Source organism: Lutra lutra, chromosome 9 (assembly GCF_902655055.1).
Source record: "Lutra lutra chromosome 9, mLutLut1.2, whole genome shotgun sequence".
NCBI lineage: Eukaryota > Metazoa > Chordata > Mammalia > Carnivora > Mustelidae > Lutra > Lutra lutra.
Window position 1 is genome coordinate 95,447,403 of NC_062286.1, and position 21,248 is coordinate 95,468,650.

The following is a 21,248-nucleotide window of genomic DNA, read 5'->3' on the forward strand; positions in this document are numbered from 1 at the left end:
GAAAGAAAAGAAAAGAAGAAACCCAGAGGAAATAATGTAGCAAGCCCTGGAACATATATATTCCAAGAATCCAAAGTCCAGTGATTCCATTCTCAGAAATATCATGTTAGGACAAACGGAAAAAAATCAGATAATGTGAAGGAAGCCTTGTAAATTAAAAATATGATCACCGAATAAGTCAAGCAGAGAGAGTCAATTATATGGTTTCACTTATTTGTGGAGCATAACAAATAGCATGGAGGACAAGGGGAGATGGAGAGGAGAAGGGAGTTGAGGGAAATTGGAAGGGGAGGTGAACCATGAGAGACTATGGACTCTGAAAAAACGATCTGAGAATTTTGAAGGGGTGGGGGGTGGGAGGTTGGGGGCACCAGGTGGTGGGTATTGTAGAGGGCACGGATTGCATGGAGCACTGGGTGTGGTGCAAAAATAATGAATACTGTTATGCTGAAAAAAAATTAAAAAATTAAAAAAAAATATGATCACCAAAAATAGTAAATAGGAAGATTAGAAGAATATGTTCAGAAAGTAAAACAAACCAAAAGAAGATAGAAAATGGGTGAGAAAAGATAAGAAACTTGGAGAAGCAATCCAGCAGATACAATGTCTGACCCTTTAGAAACTCAGAAACAGTGAGAAGAAAGGGGTAGAGAAGCCACCCCATCAAGTACATGGTGGGGGCACTTCTCTATCCCTGAAGCCTTGAATCTCCAGACTGAATGAGCCCTAGAAGTACCTAACTAAAGAGGTGGAAACACACACCAAAGTACACATTTCTGAGTTTTAGAATTCTAGAGAGAAAACAGTATCGAGAGAGAGAGAGAGAGAGAGAGAGGAGGAGAGAGAGGAGGAGGAGGAGAGAGTGAAGAATAGAGGGACAGAGGGAGCTATGGAGAGAGGGAGGGAGAGAGAAAAACAGAGGGATAGAGAGAGAAGAGGGTAGAAGGAGAGAAGGAGAAGGATAGATAGGAGAGGGAGAGAGGGAGAAAGGAACCTGTTAAAGTGAATGAAATCAGAAGGCAGCACTGGGAGAATAAAAGTTAGTGTAGCTAAACTGCCTAGAATTCTGTAGTCAGACAAATAACATGTAAGGAGAATAAAAATATTTCCAAAATATCAGGATTTCTGCCTGATAATTGTAAGATGGACTAGATGTACTTTCCCTCTTCTTCCTGCTATAAGAACAACTAAAATCCAGGACATTATATGTAAAGCAACCTTAGAAGACTGAAAGGTGGAGAGAAGGCTGATGTCTAGGAAGCTCAGGACTCAAGGAAAACTGTAGTGGGTTTTCTAGAGGGAGTTCCAGGGCTTTCTTCTCACCTCATAGATCCCAGAATTGGAGCTGAAGAAGCCCGGAAATGCCAACAGGCAGAGTTAAGAAAGGCCCTAGTGGAAACCTGCTCTGTTTACCAGAGCACTAGGCAAGTGGCCACCTGGAAAAACAGAACATTTTTTTGACAAGAGCCATTAGACTCCAGTCAAAGTCCACAAGAAAAAAAAAAAAAATGTGGCCCTATCCTTCCCCACCCCAGCCAAGGCTGCATGGGAATCCTGGACTCTCACCCTCACTGGGCTGTAGCACAGATCCCCAACCCCCACAACAGGGTGATATCAGAGAAACCTGCCAGGGAGCCAAGACTTCTATCTCTGCCCGCCAGTAAAAACTCCCACTCCCATACTGTCAAGAGAGACCATGTAAGGAGCTGGACTGTTTATATATGCTCCTCACCAAGTTGAGAAGTTCTATTCTGTTTCTACTTTTCTGAGAGGGTTTTTTTTTTTTAACCAAGAATAGATATTAAATTTTGTCAGATGCTTTTCTCTTTCATCAGCTGATATGATTGTATGAATTTTTTTTCTTAGCCTGTTGATATGGTTGATACAGTTTCAAATTTTGAAACAGTTTGAACAGTTTGAAAAAACAGTTTGAAACAGTTTGATACAGTTTCAAATATTAAAACAGCCTTACACTCCTGGTGTAAGCCACTTGGTCATGATATATAATTATCTTTGTTCAGAATCAGTGCATCTATATTTAGGAAGGATACAGGTCTCTTTTTTTGGTACTATCTTTGTCCAGTTTTGGTGCTAGGATAATAACATCTTCCTAAAATAAAAATGGCACAGATTCCTTTCTGCCATATTCTTCTGGTCAAGTAATCACAAAGCCCAGATTCCAGGGGCTCATCTCAATGGGAAAAATACAAAGAATTTTGAGACCACACTTTAAAATCACTATGGATTCCTAGGAAGGTACTAGGTATCTAAGTTTCAACTCAGAATGCATTATTTGGGGGACAATTTACTGGTAAGAAAATAGCATGCTTTCAAAACATCATAGGCTAAGTCTTGTTTTGCAGAGTGGAAGGAGAGAGCCATCCATGTCTGTGCTATATTGCCTTTATTTCTAGGGAAATGTGTTCTGAGTTATGGAAGCAATGTGCCAGCAATCTTGTACCCCAACCCTTTGTTTGCTGTATTGTATTTCTTAATTCCACAATTGAAAAAGTCAGTGGGGACAGACTGTAAAAGGTGATTGGCAGGATCCACTGGAGCCTGACAAGGAGTTGGATAAGAAATAGTGGTGATCGGGGCACCTGGGTGGCTTAGTGGGTTAAGCTTCTGCCTTCAGCTCAGGTCTTGATCCCAGGATCCTAGGATGGAGCCCCGTATCAGGATCTCTGCTTAGTGGGGAGCCTGCTTCCTCCTCTCTCTCTGCCTGCCTCTCTGTCTACTTGTGATCTCTGTCTGTCAGATAAATAAATAAAATCTTAGGAAAAAAAAAGTAATAGTGGTAATCATGACACAGGATATTGACTGTGCCTGAAATGTGCTGTTCTGAAAGCTAATGGTGAACTGTGCCTCCTCTGTGTCATTCCTGGGTAAGGGACAATCAGCAAAGTGCCCAGAGGCCAGTGCCTTGTGAGTTGAATGTGGTTTTCTGGTGAACTTTGCTTCTTTTATTATTATTATTTTTTTAATTCAAGTATAATTAACATACAATGTTATATTAGTTTCTGTTATACAATATGATTCAAGGTTGCTATGTATTTCTCTGTGCTCCCTTAGATGTACTCTTAACTCTTAATCCCCTTTACCTGTTTCACCATCCCCTTACTCACCTCCCCTCTGGCAACCGTCTGTTTGTTCTCTGTATTTACATGCTGGTTTTCTGTTTGTCTCTTATTTGTTTGTTTGTTTTGTTTTATTTAACTTAGCCTTGTATCTTCTAGGTCCATCCATATTACTGAAGAATCATATCTAGGTCCTTGTACCTTCTAGGTCCATCCATATTGTTGCAAATGGCAAGATTTCATCCTTTTTATGGCTGAGTAATAATCCAGTGAGTAAATACACCACATCTTCTTTATCCTTTCTTTTGTTGGTTGCTTCCATAGTTTGGGTGTTGTAAATAATGCTGCAATAAACATAGGGGTGCACATATCTTTTCCAATTGGTGGGATATTCTTTGGGTAGAATTTTCCAGTTGGTGTCATATTCTTTGGGTGAATACACAGTAGTGGAATTACTGGATCATATGGTAGTTCTCTTTATACATACATATATATATATATATATATATATATATATATATATATTTAAGATTTTATTTATTTATTTGACAGATAGAGATCACAAGTATGCAGAGAGGCAGGCAGAGAGAGAGAGAAGCAGGCTCCCTGCTGAGCGGAGAGCCCGAAGTGGGGCTCGATGCGGGGCTCGATCCCAGGACCCTGGGGTCACAACCTGAGCCGAAGGCAGAGGCTTTAACCCACTGAGCCACGCAGGCGCCCCTATTTTTATATTTTGTGGAACCTCCATACTGTTTCCTGCAGTGGCTGCATCGGTTTTCATTCCCAACAGTTCACGAGGGTTCCTTTTTCTCCACAGCTTCACCTTGGTTCTTTACATAGCTTTGGCCAAGAGAACATGCTTTCCCACAAGCTAGGTGAAGGTCGGAGAACTTCCCATTCCTGTAGGTATACAACGTTTTTTGTGGTTCCTTTCATTTTGAATTGCCAAGTTTCAGTTACAGAGTAATGGAAATAGAGATGTAATTTCTTCCCACCCAGAGTCCTGTCCTGAATCTATCCAGGGACCCCAAGGTAAACACCTCTACTTTGAACAGCAGGATTCTTCCCAGGGCAAAACCTGCATTTTTATTTGGCAAATGGATATTTGGTTTGCAGAGGAGGCCCTTGGGCTGTGCAGGAGAGCAGAGGAGCACCACTGATCAGCATAATAAACAGACTCTTTCTCCTTGACCCAGGAAGCTTGGATTCCAACATTTCTGGTGACTTAGGACAGGGAAAGAGTGGCAACAGGGAGCCTAGTGATCTCTCTCACAAGTGATTTGGACCAGGGCAGGGCCTTGGACTCCTCCAGAGATTGCAGAGGGGTGACCAAGGCCAGGGAAAGGATCTATCTGCTCAGTTAATGCTCTCTCCGTTTTTACCTGCGGTCCTCCTGTCTGCTATGCTTTTATTGCATCTCCAGGGATGATGAAGAGAGGCTGTGCCATGCTTCTAGGAAATGAGAACAGGAGAAGCTTTTATTAAGGAAAATAAAAAGATACCTACCTTCCCACTCACATTTCTCTTTCAAAAACTCATGTGGAAGTTCAAAGCACCATATGGAGTTTAATCATGAGGAGTCTGTGAGCTGCAGGCCCCACTGCCTTTGGAAGCATTTGGCTCGGCAGACTTCTCTCGGCTTTGTGGGGTGAGCAAAACAGATGAAGCCAGAGGGACAAAAGACTTGTTTTCCAAAGGGCCCAACTTACATTCCCAAGTCCCCTCTTTATTTGGAGTCCTGGGCAAAGCAGGCAACAGAATGACTCTGACTCAGCTGAAAGGAGCTTGTGCAGTGGTGTCTGGTGGCCAGCACCCTTGTGGAAACCTTGAGTCCCAGGGATGGATTGTGAGAAGCTTCCCTCCCCATGTACTGTTTCCTGGACCCCAAAGAACTTCTCCATAATAACGATGGAGCTATGTGTCAAAGTCCAGCACATTCTGTGATTTGGGATTGGACCTGCTGCCCTTGTGTAGACTTCCTTTTCTCCTTTCCCTTGATCTTCCTTCTCTGGGACTTGGAAGATGAATGCCTGGGCATGTTCCTGCTGTGTTTCTGAAGGCCCGGTCCTCTGGGCTCCTGGGCCCTCCTGGCTGCAGTGGGCCCAGCCTGAAGAGGGAATACTTGGTACCTGGAATTTCCCTGAGAGATATCTTGGAAAATTTGTCTCACCTTCTCTAGGTCTGTCAGATTGCATTCTTTTTGGTGGTTTTCTCTGTAATTATCCAAAACAGACCCTCTTTTGGAGACTGTGGGATACTTCATAACATAGGAAAGAAGCAGTAAGTCAGTTGCCTCCAACTGCGGCCAGCTTCAAAATGGTTATTTTTCTTTCAGTGGTAGAATTTAGACTGTTATCTTTTTATAATATTTGTTCTTTTCCATACTGCTCACTTTATTTCAAGGAAGATTTAAGATGGCTTATATATATATTTTTCATTGAGGTACTAATTACAACAGGATAAACTGGGGAAGGTAATAAATCAAAGATAAAAGAATAAGAAGAAAGATCATCAGGAGGAATGTGGTCAAAATACATCCCAAACTGTAACTATTTAAAAGTTAAATTTGTAATTTAAAAGGTTTCAAAAAGAAATCTCCAGGCCCTGAATAGTTTTACTGGAAATTTTTACCAAACATTCAAAGTAAAGTAACACCAATTTTACATACTTCTTCCAAAAGGTAGAAAAGAAGGAAACATTTTCCAACTCATTTTAAGAGGCCAATATTGCCTGGATACCAAAACCAGACAAAGCGGGGAAAAGAAAAAGAAAAGAGAGAAAAAGAAAGCCACAAACTAATATCTCTCATGACCTTAGATGTGAAAACAAAAACAAAAAACAACAACAAAAAAACCAATAAAATATTAGCAATTCCAACCTAACACTGTATAAATGGAATAATGAATCGTGACCAAGAGGAATTTATTCCAGTTATGTAAGGTGTCAGTATTTGAAAATCTGTAGATGTAATTCACCATATCATCAAGATAAAGAAGGAAAATGATCATATCAATTGACAAAGGAAGAATATCTGACAAGATTCAACGCTCATTCATGACAAAATCTCTTGGTGGCCCAGGAATAGGGAGGAACTTTCATGAAGAACAGCTATAAATCCCCAGAGCTAACATCAGGCTCCTCTGTGCTCTCCTCGAACCCCCCTCACCCCCTGCTGTGTGCTCTTGTGGCAGGTGTTCTCACTGTACCCACGAGCATTGTGACAGCTTGCAGGGGTGGTCACAATGACATCACCTTTGCATACAGATAAGCTGGTGGAAGGAAAACATTATAATGATGGACCTGAAAATTTTTCTCATAACTTGAGAAATCCCATGAAGTTTTAGATATTTGTTTTTCTTAATTGATTGTGGAAAAGCAATGACTGAAGCTAGGGTTTCCTTTGTCAGTGTTCTTGTATTGAAAACTGCCTGGGGAGTTAGAGAGGAGAAGGGAGTTGAGGGAAATTGGAAGGGGAGGTGAACCATGAGAGACTATGGACTCTGAGAAACAATCTGAGGGTTTTGAAGGGGCGGCGGGTGGGAGGTTGGGGGAACCAGGTGGTGGGTATTGGAGAGGGCACGGATTGCATGGAGCACCGGCTGTGGTGCAAAAACAATGAATATTGTTACGCTGAAAACAAATTTTAAAAAATTAAAAAAAAAAAACAAAAAACTGCCTGTGGGATTCTGCTTTGGCCAGTCTCTATTTAGGGATCACATACAAAGAGAGTATGTATGGTGGGTCCAATGCAGCAGGTGTCCACCTTGGTGCAGAAGCCACCCACCTGAGGGATTCCCAGAGGGATGCACATGTGGCACCAGCATCAAGGACAGAGAATCCTCTAAGTCTCCAGCTGCATTTGCAATTAACATAGAGTCAACAGCGAAAATAATGAGAGTCTAAAGAACAGACCTTCCCACTCAAACTGGTGGTTTTGTGGATTTAGCAGGATCTGAAAGCAAAAAGATACCCATGCAGAAGGGATGAAGGTAAAGAAAGTAGGTAATAGAAACCAACTGATCACAGAGCTGCCCGGACCCAGTGATCACTGCTTTTATCCCTGTAGGTAATGGCAAACCAAGGCATCACTTAAGACCCCAAACTGACCTTCTTTCTTCAGGATTCTCTTGGAAATAATACTGTTTACAGAAAAAGACAACCCTTTCCTTCCTATGTAGGAAAAACCCCAATTCTTTCCTCCTTTGTATTTCCTTTACTACTCATACCGAATACTTTGTTTCTTGTCACAAAATGTGTATTTCTTACACCAAAAAGCAATTAACCAAGACCACTTGGTGTCCTACATTTTAACTCAATTCTAACACTATCTACCTGGAGATAGTATCAGTTCCCACAGGTTAAATGTTCAGCCCCATAAGACTGCCCTCCTATTTCAGATATCAATTATAAATAGAAGGTTCCCAGGTTACCCACAACTTCTGTCTGATTTGGTTACAGAGCAGAGGTTCCCATAACTCCCCTCCTTGGGTTTCATAATGTGTTGGAAGAGCTCATAGAACACATGGAAACATTTATGGTTACCAGTTTATTAGGAGTATGATAAAGGATGTGGATGAACAGCCAGATGAAGAGAAACATAAAGGTGAGGTCTGGGAAGGTCTCTAGTGCAGCACCTTCTGTCCCCCTGGGGAGAATCATCCTCCAGGTATGAATGTGTTTGCCAAGCTGGAAGCTCTCTGAACCTTGTACTATTGGGATTTCAGGGAGGCTTCTTCATGTAGATGCAATAGATCATTAACTCCATTTCCAGCCTCCTTCTCAAGAGAATGGTTAGTAGGGCTGAAAAGCCCAACCTTCTAATCATGGCTTGTTCTTTCTTGACTGGCCCCCATTCAGGAGCCATCGGGAAGCCCATCCAGAGTCACCTCAATAGAACAAAAAATGCTCTGAGCACTCTTTTTTTTTTTTTTAAGATTTTATTTATTTATTTGACAGAGAGAGATCACAAGTATACAGAGAGGCAGGCAGAGAGAGGTAGGGAAGCAGGCTCCCTGCTGAGCAGAGAGCCCGATGTGGGACTCGATCCCAGGACCCTGAGATCATGACCTGAGCCGAAGGCAGCGGCTTAAACCACTGAGCCACCCAGGCGCCCCCAAGCACTCTTACCACTTAGGAATTCACAAGGGCTCTAAGAGTTCTGTGTCAGGAGGGACAGATATGTATATGTTTCTTATTATTTCACAAATAGCCAAACTGTCATAACTGTCCATCCTAGACAGGTGAACTGGGGGAACTCTTTCCATGCTTAATTTTGCCGTAAGCTAATTAAAAACAAGGTGGTCGTAAATGAAGAGAGCTGGGGACATGGGACCCATTGTAAGCCCAAGTGAAGAGGCTCAATGAACGTAAGACAGGCCAGGCAGACATACAAGCAAGCTTGCTGACTAGAGATGAAGAGAAGGCTCGCTAGGTGAACTCTTCTTGGGAGGCATTCCTGTCCTTTAAGGAATATGAATGGGAAAAGAAGTCTCAAAAAGGAAAATGTAGTCAGTCCATTATAATTGTTAAATTCCAAGAAGACCCAGTAACAGCTGCTAGGGAAGCTACAGGAGGAATTCCTGGGAAGTCTGCCTGAGGGAGGGATGGGATGGGTCAGAATCAAGGAAGGAGATAGAAACTCTGTAAGAATCAAAGATCAGCACACCAGACCTGCAAAGTATGCTATGCAAAGTCATTCCCTCAGGGAAGAGAACAAGGGACTCAGTCAGTAGAGCCTGAGTAAAGAGCTCCCAAAACAGAGTCAGGTCATTGCAGAATTAGAAAAAGCTTCTTCTGAAATAGCTGGTACAGAGAAAAAAATAATAAATGTCAGCAAGGATTCTCCTTTAAAGCTCCACACCAGCCAGGTTTCCTGCAAACACTGAGAAGTTACAAATGGTACAAACCCAGGTGGTGTTGAATGATTCAAAGCAAACATTTGAAAAAAAAAAATCAAAGGATACACTAGCAATTGGGATTGGAGCTTAAATCTTTGCAAAAATGCAAACTTTCATCATGACAACATTTTGGATGCAACCAAACCCTGCAAGCACTAGAAGTTTCTCAGCTGGATAAAATTCATGCAGGAACACCAGCACAGGCTCATCAACCTCAGTCCTGACCATGCCCAAGCCCTGAGGTGGGGTGGCTTTCAATGCACTTGAGAATCCCAGCACACTAAGTCATGAGGCTCACAGTCAGCTCTTCCTGGGCTGAGTGAACAGGCTACTGAGGGATTCAAAATGGCATAGCAGCACCGTGTGCTTTTCAGGTAAAGTGAGGCAAAAAGCAGGAGCACCAAGGTCAAGGGAAGATTGACAAACTGGGGCATGGTTCTACACGGACAAAGGCATTTTCCTTAGCAGGAAAAACTGACTGGGCCAGACTACAGCATGAGCATGTGAGATCCCTCACAGTTGAGTGCCGCAGGGATGCAGCTCCCCATTCATAATTCACCAGCTCAGAACATCTTTGTGCAAAGTGAGGTGCATGACCAGCATTTGGCTCTTTGCTTTGTAGACAACAAGCTATCTTTCCTGAAGCATGAATGTAGGTTATCCAAAGAGGGTTAGGAGAAAGAGCTCAATTCACTTTCCTTCTTCTTTTCTTTCCTTCTTTTTTTTTTTTTAAGATTTTATTTATTTGAGAGGTTGAGAGAGAGAGAGAAAGAGAGAGAGAGAGAACAAGCAGGGGCAAGGGACAGAAGAAGAGGGAGAAGCAGACTCTCCACCGAGCAGGAAGCTGGACACGGAGCTCAGTCCCAGGACCCTGAGATCATGACCTGAGCTGAAGGCAGACATTTAACTGACTGAGCCACCCGGGTACCCCCTCAACTCACTTTCTGAAAGACATCTGCACATACAGCTTCAACTAGATAATGTGTAAGATCAGAAAATAAAAGCCACTTGAGCAAAAAGCCCCCTATCGGGTACTTGTGACAACTTTCAGGAAAGGATTTAGGGTGAAATGGGTCAACTTTCCAAAAACCAACACAACTGCAGAGGGGAAGGAAACTCTGAACTCTGATCTTGTCACCAAGCCCACACGAGTTTCCTTCTTGGTGAGTCATAGCAACTGTACTAGGTGAGTTGTTGCACAAAGAAAACTTTAACTGCCCAGCAAGAAAGGAGATCGCGATAAATAGCTCCCAAAGTCTTGACTCCCCAAAAGAGGGTGAACGGGTTCCCTATTTTGATAGGGAAGCCTTGTCATTGTATGTAGAGGTGAGCATAAGTCATTCCTGTGCCTTAAGGAAATATGCCTATACCTATATTGCATGTTATATAAATGAGGCTGAGGCTACTCCTCTGGCAGAGATTTTCATATTTTAATGAGGTAAAGGTAGTCCTGGGTCATTCTAGAGGTCACTCTCTGGTCCATCTGTGCAGGTGAGAGAGAGACTTTAAGCTCAAACTGGCCTAGGTGGTCTGTCTCATCTTTGCATTCACCTGCAGCACTCAGGACAGGTCCCAGAGACATGCTGACAATTACTTACCTCCCTCTGGAGCCCCTGCCAAAGACTTTCTCTAGCAGTTGCACATGGGAGCAGTGTGGCAGAAGGGGACCAAGTACTATCAGGAGCCACCCTGGTCCCCATATAGAATGGGAATCAGTGACAAATGTCCTAATCTTCCCATCCTTGATGGAGCAACATTGAGGCACCTGGTTGTCAGAAGGTTGAGGTAAAGTAGCACTCAGATGTCCATAGTGATAACCTGCCTTCCCGGTTCTCTGTCCCCTCTTCCTCACTTGCACCCAAAGCTTCCCAGCTGAATCTGCAGCTAATCTATCTCCCAACTGAACTATTAGCATCCAGGTCCTTGACTCAAGAGTCTACTTTTGGGACAACCCCAAATGTAAAATGATGGGGGTGCTCATTTTCCAAAGCAGAGCGGAAAATTTTCTGAAAGTTCAGGGTGGATTATTGATTTTGTTGTTTCTAGGAAACCTCGAGATTTTGATCATTAAAAAATATCTTTGTTTACCCCTTCTCTTTTTTGTTAGTTGTTTGACAAGTTCTTACTCTTACTCTCAATGGATAAAAAAAAAAATCTAGCTCACTTATTTAGAAAATGAGTTTCTAAAAGAAGTTTTGGAACCAAATTTGCTGGAAGCCACCCATAAATGAAAGGCTAGTCTTCTCAATTGTAATTTAATTTTTTTGTTTTTTCATTTTTTTAAATTTTTATTTATTTTTTTAATTTCTTTTCAGTGTACCAGAATTCATTGTTTATGTACCACACCCAGTGCTCCATGCAACACGTGCCCTCCATAGTACCCACCACCAGGCTCACCCAACCTCCCACCCCCGGCCCTCCAAAACCCTCAGATTGTTTTTTCAGAGTCCACAGTCTCTCATGGTTCATCTCCCCCTCCAATTTCCCCCAACTCCCTTCTCCTCTCCATCTCCTCATGTCCTCCATGTTATTCCTTATGTTAAATTTAATTTTAAAATGTTTCAAATATTTATTGAGTACTGTATCTATTCTCTGACCCTCTCCTTACCTTTCCTTGCACCCACTCTCATTCCTATCATTCATATCATACATAACTGGGAGTTAGCTGTCTTCTTTGTTCTTAATTACTGCTTCCAAACAAGACCACTTCTCCTCCCTTTTTTTTTATAAAGACTCACCTTATCTGAAGTGCATACCACAAGATTATACCAACTTGCCTCATTTTGTCTTCGCCTGTGTCTATTTTCATCCTTGAATGGATTCAGCTGTCCAAGGAGATGATCCATGCCCTGCCTTGGCTTCTTAGTTCCTTAACTTCCTCACAACCAGTTATTCTTCACTGCATTTTGGCAATCCCACTTCTTTAATCACACCTCTAAACCACAATGCCTACCAAGTCTCGACTGAGAATCCCACTCTCAGAATTTCATTCTTTGCAGCTCACTCATTTTACTACAGTGCTTTGCTACTCATGGGACTCCATGGACTAACTCACCATTTTCTTACTATTCATCACTTTTGTCTGTCCTCCACTTCCACTGTCGTGCCTCCCCTCTTATAGTTTCAGGCCCAACCTCATTTCTGCTCCTTGCATACTTCCTCATCTCTCTTAATGGCTCTCACCTGGCAAATTGCAACCCAGTCAGGTTAAACCTGATTCTTATCCTAATCCACATCCACATTTGAGGACCAGTGGTTGGGACAAAGCCCACATCATTGCTGAATGGTCACAATTGTTTTATTCAAACTCTTTCATTTTGAGATAATTGTAGGTTCACATGCAGTCATATGAAAAAACACAAAAAGATCTCTTGTACACTTTCCCCAGTTTCCCCCAAAGGTAACACCTTGTAAAAGGCAGTATAGTATCCCAACTAGGATGTTGACATCAATACGATCAAGATACAGAACACTTCTGTCACAAGGATATGTCTTATTGTCTTTTTATGGCCACACCCACTTTCATCCCACTTCTACCATGTCTTTAATGCTTAAAAACCACTAATCTATTCTCTATTTCTTTAAATTTGTCATTTCAAGAATTTTATATAAATCATATACATTGAACCATAAAGTATGTGGCCTTTTGAGGTTGGGATTTTTCACTCAGCATCATTCTCTGTAGATTCGTCCAAATTGTTGTATATATCAATAATCGGTTCCTTTACATTGCTGAGTAGTACTCCATGGTGTGACTGTACCACACTTTGATTAATCTTGCACTCATTGAAGGGCATCTGGGTTATTTCCAATTTGGGGCTAATATGAAAACTTCCATAAGCATTCATGTGTATATATTCATGTGAATGTCTCTTTATTTCTCTGGAGTAAATACCAAGACTATAATTTCTGGGTTCTATGATATTTGCATGTTTAAAATTTTATTAAGAAACTATTAAACAATTTTCCGGAGAGACGCTACCATTTTACATTTCCACAAACAATGTGTAAGTAACTCAGTTTCTCCATATTCTCATCAGTGTTGGTGTTGTCACTTGCTATTATTATTATTATTTGCTCTTCTGAGAGAAGTATGGCAGTCTTTCATTGCAATTTTAATTTGTACTTCCTTAATGGATAGTGATAGACAACTCTTCCTGTACTAATTTGCAATCAGTCTGTCCTCTTCTGTAAAATGTTTGTTCATATCTTTTGCCCATTTTCTGATTTTATTTATTTTTATTGTTGCTGCTAAGAGTTCTTTATATATTCTAGATACCAGAGTTTTGTTGGGTATGTGATTTTCAAATATTTTCTCCCTGTCTGTAGCTTGACTTATCCTTTTAATAAGGTCTTTCACAAATAAGTCAAGCAGAGAGAGTCAATTATCATATGGTTTCACTTATTTGTGGAGCATAACAAATAGCATGGAGGACAAGGGGAGATGGAGAGGGGAGTTGAGGGAAATTGGAAGGGGAGGTGAACCATGAGAGACTATGGACTCTGAAAAACGATCTGGGAATTTTGAAGGGGTGGGGGGTGGGAGGTTGGGGCACCAGGTGGTGGGTATTGTGGAGGGCACAGATTGCATGGAGCACTGGGTGCTGTTATGCTGAAAAAATAAAAAAATTATAAAAAAAAAAAAAAAAAAAAAGGTCTTTCACAGGACAAATATTTTTAATTTTGGTGAAATCCAATTTATCAAATTTTTATGGACCATGCTTGGTGTCAAGTCTAAAAAATTCTTTGCCTAGTCTTTGAGCCTAAAGATATTCTCCAATATTTTTCTACAAGTTTCATAATTTTACATTTTATGCTTAAGTCCATAACCCATTTTGAGCTAATTTTTATATAAGGTGAGACAGGGTTGAGGTTCACATTTTTTGCCTGTGGCTGTCCAACAAGACCATCTCTATTTGTTGAAAGGGCTGTCTTTCCTCCATTGAATTTCTTTTGTGCGTTTGAGGAGAAAAATCAGTCCATCATATCTGTGTGGGCCTATTTCTGGACTATCTATTCTGTACCATTGATCACTGTCTATCCCTCTGAGCAATAATTCTGATCATGTTATAAAAATTCACATACATCCCAGCTGGCCTTTATTAATACCCATCCACCCACCATATCTAACTGCTTGTTCTGTCTTGGAAGGATGACCATTTAATATCCCTTGCTATTGTTAAGTGTTCATCACCCACTCTACCCACTTCACCCTCAGCCTATTTCTTCATTTATTATTTTCCTGAGAAAGTAAATGGTATTGAGGGCATTACCTTACTTCCCTACAACCACGTCTACCAATGGCCTGCATCTGGCTCACATGTTCTCTCTTCTCGCCTGTGGCACTTGTGAAGTTTCCCCATTCCTGTCTAAGGCTGGTCCTGAAGCTTGTTGCTTGGATTCAGTTCATTCTTGCAATTCAGTGCCTCCTGAATCAGCGAATTTCCCCCATTATTTCCATCAGCACAGATTATATCATAATCACTCCACATAAATGACAACCACAAAAACTTCTGTAGGGGAAATTATGAAAAACTCCAAAATAGACCAAAAATTTAGTAAGTCTCTTCTATGGAAAGCAATGCATTATCTAAATACATTTTCCCTGGTGATCTGGTTCTCAGAGTCTCTGTACCTTTCATTGTCTTTGAGCTGTTTTATGACTCTGGAAGTTATAGATAACTGATAGAAATGAAAATGATAGTTATCCATAGATACACAAATTCTGTCTTGTGGAAAGACAATTAATTTCTTTTTTCCTCCATGGAAAAGCTAGTTTTACAGCTTTTTATAAGTTCATGTCAGCATTCCTGACTTAGCTCTCTAGGTTGATGCAATAATTTAATTTGGAATTCTCTCTCTAGGTTGATGCAATAATTTAAATTCTCTCTGGAACCAGTGATGTCTTATGAGTTCCCTCATTAATTAATGAATTACATAAAATATTTGACACAAGTTCATTTTCCATTTATTTGAGTAATTATTTTAAAATTTAGAAATTGGAAGGGGAGGTGAACCATGAGAGACTATGGACTCTGAAAAACAATCTGAGGGTTTTGAAGGGGCGGGGGGTGGGAGGTTGGGGGATCCAGGTGGTGGATATTGTAGAGGGCACGGATTGCATGGAACACTGGGTGTGGTGCAAAAATAATGAATACTGTTACACTGAAAAAATTAAAAATTAAAAAAAAATAAAAATAAAATAAAATTTAAACATTGTTAAGAAATAAAAAATTAAAAAAAATTATTATCCTTTAATATATCCATGAACCCATGTCCCCCTGTGGCTACATACAGTTCTATTTACTGGCTTCCCTTTCACTAAAAACTGTCTTGAAAGAGTTGTCTGTATGTGTTGTCTTCATGTCCATCCTTGGCTAATGGACATCCTGGGCTGATGTAAAGAAGGGATCACTTAGGATTTCTTGCATGCCTCAGTTGTGGACTGAGATTTTAACTAGTCTCATGTGCATGCATCTGTCTCCAGATGATGTCATTACTTGTCATAATTAAGAACAACATAGAATCCTCTATATCAGGTCTTTGGGGGACCCCTTCAGATGGTGGGAGAGGGTACAGAAAATGGTAGAAGAATATGAAGGGTTTCTTAAGCCACCTCTGTCCTTAACAGAGTAAGAACTTTTGCTGTATTCCACATAGCAGAGAATGCCATCATAGGAATTCAATTTCATTCACCCATATCACTCTGAAGCAGAATTTCTCTTCCTGGATATTATTGACATTTGGGGCAAGATAATTCTTTGAGAAAGGGCAGCTGTCCTGTGCATTATAGGAAGTTTAGCAGCATTCCTGACCTGGACCCACTAGGTGCCAGTAGTACAACTCCCCTACCCAGTTGTGAAATGCAAAAATGTCTCCGAGCATGGTCAAAAGTCCCCTGGGATGGGGGCAGGGATTAAAATTACCCCAGCTGAGAACCACTCTTCTTGGGTTCTAGATCTGAGTGACTGTTATGGTAGATTTCCTTTCCATAGAAAGCTGAAGAAGCCCATAAAGAGTGATTACCTCCCCTGGGGCCTTCTGTCAGGTGGTATCACCCAGCATTCCCATAGCAACCTGGACTGTGGGGCAAGACAGTGAGCAGCCTCAGCTCCCTAGTGCCAGGAGCCCAGGTCATTCACGGTTAGAAAGTCTTCCTTTTTTTCTAACAATTTAAATCGCTTCCTTCATTCTCTCCCAAGGTGGCAGGGAACAATTGTGAACCATTTGAATGCAAAAGCAGGAGATAAACCTTGTGGGCTCCGCTCAACCTCTGCCTGGCTAATCTGACCTGGCAGAGAGAATTACCACCTAGAAATAGATTCTCATTTTTAAAATGGGAGGAATTGATATAAAGCAGAGTGTGGGGGGAAGAGAAGCGGGGAACGGACGGACTGTTCTCTGTAATGTATAACTAAGACTGCCCACCTTCTTCTTCCTTTGCCTTGGCATATTACACGTGCTCAGATTTCAACATCTTTGTCTTCATGGATTTCATTAGTCCCTCCACCATCCTCTTAAGACTTTTTAAAGCCTTAACTTCTGCAAGCCTGGTTTCCCAGGCTGCTACCTTAATCATCTTATCTGTGCGCTTTTCTTCTGGGAAAAGAATTCTAGATTATCTTGCTGTCCCATTGTTGCCACTAGTTATTTAAATTTAAAATTTTACAATTAAACAGGACTTAAAAGTCGGTTTCTCCCTTCCATTAGTCAAGTGCTCAGTAGCCACACAGAGGTAGTAACAGCTGTACTGAGCAGTGTTTATGTGGAGTATTTCCATTATCACATTCTAAGCATTTAAAATATTTTGTCCTCATGGGCTTCATGTATCTGCCTGTTTTGTGAAGCTGGGTATTTTCATGGATCCGTTTTTTTTTAATTCTTTTCCTTCCACCTATACATCACTCAATGTTGAATTATTCTTGGATTTTTTGACTTGTTGTTTTCAGCTTTTTCAACTCTATGGCGTAATTGCTAAATTTAATCCACCCAATAGGAGCTGAGAGGTAATGGGCTGAATCCACACTTGTTTTTCAGCTGAGGTGGTGCTGGGGTCCCCTTGCTGCACAGTAAAAGAGGACATGGAGGTGCTGGTGGTGCTAGTTTCTTTCAAGATTTCAACAGAGCATCCCGTGTGGTCCAACATGTGAGGTGCTATTTTAAAGCCCTCACGAGAGTGGGCCCTCGTGCCATCTTTTTCATAGATTTATTGGCTAGCCAGTGTATGGCTAGCCATTGGGGAAGGTATGTTCTATTGTGAGTGCTGTGAAGTGTGTAAATCTGGCGATTCACAGACCTGTGCCCCTGGGGCTAATAATACATATGTTAATAAAAAAAAATTTAAAAGATCTCTTGAATTGAGCAACCCTTTGGAGCTCCTTTCTATCTGCTTTATTGGATACTGCTTGAATCATGATTTGCTAAATTAAAGCTTACTAGATTAGTAAAATGTCTATGGAAAATTTTCTTTTAATAGGCTGAAGCCCAATTCAAGTATTCTTTATTCAGGGAACCTTAATTTCTTATCTATTAAGGGCAGAAATAACATTCACTCACGAGATAGTTGTGCAAGTCTATTCACAGAGCATGTTTGTAGCATTCCCAGCAGAGTTAAGTTCTGAATCAATGCTCATGAAAAACTTTTTTCTTTTTGAAGCAGGGGGTCCCTTTTGACTCTAGGAGTACAGATGTTTGTGCTGGGCATGGTGGTGGCTTTTCCATGGGGTGACTTTTCTTCCTACCTAGGGTTAGGAGTTGTTTAAGAAAGGGACATATTTCAAGTGCTTTGATGGTCTTCATATATTTAGAACATTGCCTTTAGGTAATGCCTTTAGTAAATCAATATTTACTGATAGGTAGATGATAACATAGGCAATTTCTGACATAAGATGTGTTCTTACTGAATAGAAAGGCTGGCTAATAGTCTCAGGACCATTAGGAGACAATTTACTTAATACTTGATTTACATGTATTGCACAACCACATGGGCATTGTGGGAGAGAGCGGGAAATACAGCTTCATCTCTGTTGGTTGTGAGAATAAACTTTTGTGTAGAAATACTCTTTAATCTTGGTTTATCAAGAATGAAGTGTGGTTAGATTTCAAAGAATCCTTTTGTGGGGTAGAGAACTTGGAGAAGCTCAGGGCAACTGTGGGTGTCTGGGGTGTGTTCCCGGACTGTGGTTTGGATGGGCATTATCTGTAGGGCTTGTGGTAATTGAGCCATGGGTCACTTTGGCTCTAAGCTGCAGCTGATAAAAGAACTGTTATAGTTATATTTGGTTTTGCTTATAGCTAAAGTAGTGGGGAGAATATTGGGCTAGGAGTTATGATGGCTATGTTCTAACCCATATTTGCCATTTACATGGCCAACCCTGGCTAGTCATTCAGTTACTAAGATATCTTTCTTTTTTTTTTTTTATTATTAAATTTTTTTATTTTTTCAGCATAACAGTATTCATTATTTTTGCACCACACCCAGTGCTCCATGCAATCCGTGCCCTCTACAATACCCACCACCTGGTGCCCCCAACCTCCCACCCCCCCACCCCTTCAAAATTCTCAGATCGTTTTTCAGAGTCCATAGTCTCTCATGGTTTACCTCCCCTTCCAATTGCCCTCAACTCCCTTCTCCTCTCCATCTCCCCTTGTCCTCCATGCTATTTGTTATGCTCCACAAATAAGTGAAACCATATGATAATTGACTCTCTCTGCTTGACTTATTTCACTCAGCATAATCTCTTCCAGTCCCGTCCATGTTGCTACAAAACTTGGGTATTCATCCTTTCTTTTTTCTTTTCTTTTTTTTTTTTTTTACAGCTTTATAAACACATATTTTTATCACCAGGGGTACAGGTCTGCGAATCGCCAGGTTTACACACTTCACAGCACTCACCATAGCACATACCCTCCCCAATATCCATAACCCCACCCCCCTCTCCCAACCCCCTCCCCCCATCAACCCTCAGTTTGTTTTGTGAGATTAAGAGTCACTTATGGTTTGTCTCCCTCCCAATCCCATCTTGTTTCATTTACTCTTCTCCTACCCCCTCAACCCCCCATGTTGCATCTCCTCTCCCTCATATCAGGGAGATCATATGATAGTTGTCTTTCTCCGATTGACTTATTTCGCTAAGCATGATACCCTCTAGTTCCATCCACGTCGTCGCAAATGGCAAGATTTCATTTCTTTTGATGGCTGCATAGTATTCCATTGTGTATATATACCACATCTTCTTTATCCATTCGTCTGTAGATGGACATCTAGGTTCTTTCCATAGTTTGGCTATTGTAGACATTGCTGCTATAAACATTCGGGTGCATGTGCCCCTTCGGATCACTACGTTTGTATCTTTTTTTTTTTTTTTAAAGATTTTATTTATTTGACAGAGAGAAATCACAAGTAAGCAGAGAGGCAGGCAGAGAGAGAGGAGGAAGCAGGCTCCCTGCTGAGCAGAAAGCCAGATGCGGGGCTCGAACCCAGGACCTGGGATCATGACCTGAGCCGAAGGCAGCGGCTTAACCCACTGAGCCACCCAGGTGCCCCACTACGTTTGTATCTTTAGGGTAAATACCCAGCAGTGCAATTGCAGGGTCATAGGGTAGTTCTATTTTCAACATTTTGAGGAACCTCCATGCTGTTTTCCAGAGTGGTTGCACCAGCTTGCATTCCCACCAACAGTGTAGGAGGGTTCCCCTTTCTCCGCATCCTCGCCAGCATCTGCCCTTTCCTGACTTGTTCATTTTAGCCATTCTGACTGGTGTGAGGTGATATCTCATGGTGGTTTTAATTTGTATTTCCCTGATGCCGAGTGATATGGAGCACTTTTTCATGTGTCTGTTGGCCATCTGGATGTCTTCTTTGCAGAAATGTCTGTTCATGTCCTCTGCCCATTTCTTGATTGGATTATTTGTTCTTTGGGTGTTGAGTTTGCTAAGTTCTTTATAGATTTTGGACACTAGCCCTTTATCTGATATGTCATTTGCAAAAATCTTCTCCCATTCTGTCAGTTGTCTTTTGGTTTTGTGAACTGTTTCCTTTGCTGTGCAAAAGCTTTTGATCTTGATAAAATCCCAATAGTTCATTTTTGCCCTTGCTTCCCTTGCCTTTGGTGATGTTCCTAGGAAGATGTTGCTGCGGCTGAGGTCGAAGAGGTTGCTGCCTGTGTTCTCCTCGAGGATGTTGATGGATTCCTTTCTCACATTGAGATCCTTCATCCATTTTGAGTCTATTTTCGTGTGTGGTGTAAGGAAATGATCCAATTTCATTTTTCTGCATGTGGCTGTCCAATTTTCCCAACACCACTTATTGAAGAGGCTGTCTTTTTTCCATTGGACATTCTTTCCTGCTTTGTCGAAGATGAGTTGACCATAGAGTTGAGGGTCCATTTCTGGGCTCTCTATTCTGTTCCATTGATCTATGTGTCTGTTTTTGTGCCAGTACCATGCTGTCTTGATGATGACAGCTTTGTAATAGAGCTTGAAGTCCGGAATTGTGATGCCACCAACTTTGGCTTTCTTTTTCAATATTCCTTTGGCTATTCGAGGTCTTTTCTGGTTCCATATAAATTTTAGGATGATTTGTTCCATTTCTTTGAAAAAAATGGATGGTACTTTGATAGGAATTGCATTAAATGTGTAGATTGCTTTAGGTAGCATAGACATTTTCACAATATTTATTCTTCCAATCCAGGAGCATGGAACATTTTTCCATTTCTTTGTGTCTTCCTCAATTTCTTTCATGAGTACTTTATAGTTTTCTGAGTATAGATTCTTAGTCTCTTTGGTTAGGTTTATTCCTAGGTATCTTATTTTGGGTGCAATTGTAAATGGGATGGACTCATTAATTTCTCTTTCTTCTGTCTTGTTGTTGGTGTAGAGAAATGCAACTGATTTCTGTGCATTGATTTTATATCCTGACACTCTACTGAATTCCTGGACAAGTTCTAGCAGTTTTGGAGTGGAGTCTTTTGGGTTTTCCACATAGAGTATCATATCATCTGCAAAGAGTGATAGTTTGACTTCTTCTTTTCCGATTTGGATGCCTTTAATTTCCTTTTGTTGTCTGATTGCTGAGGCTAGGACTTCTAGTACTATGTTGAATAGCAGTGGTGATAACGGACATCCCTGCCGTGTTCCTGACCTTAGCGGAAAAGCTTTCAGTTTTTCTCCATTGAGAATGATATTTGCGGTGGGTTTTTCATAGATGGCTTTGATAATATTGAGGTATGTGCCGTCTATCCCTACACTTTGAAGAGTTTTGATCAGGAAGGGA

General features: G+C 41.2%; 1 long non-coding RNA gene across 1 annotated transcript; it reads right to left on the reverse strand.

Moving 5' to 3' along the window:
- Nucleotides 1-1,323: 1,323 nt before the first annotated feature.
- Nucleotides 1,324-11,669, reverse strand: LOC125109968 (uncharacterized). The gene is made up of 3 exons (XR_007130396.1): nt 11,583-11,669; nt 4,460-4,529; nt 1,324-1,436 (listed from the first exon to the last, which is right to left on the reverse strand). It is a non-coding gene; the product is annotated as an uncharacterized LOC125109968 (long non-coding RNA).
- Between the last annotated feature and the right edge of the window lie 9,579 nt (nt 11,670-21,248).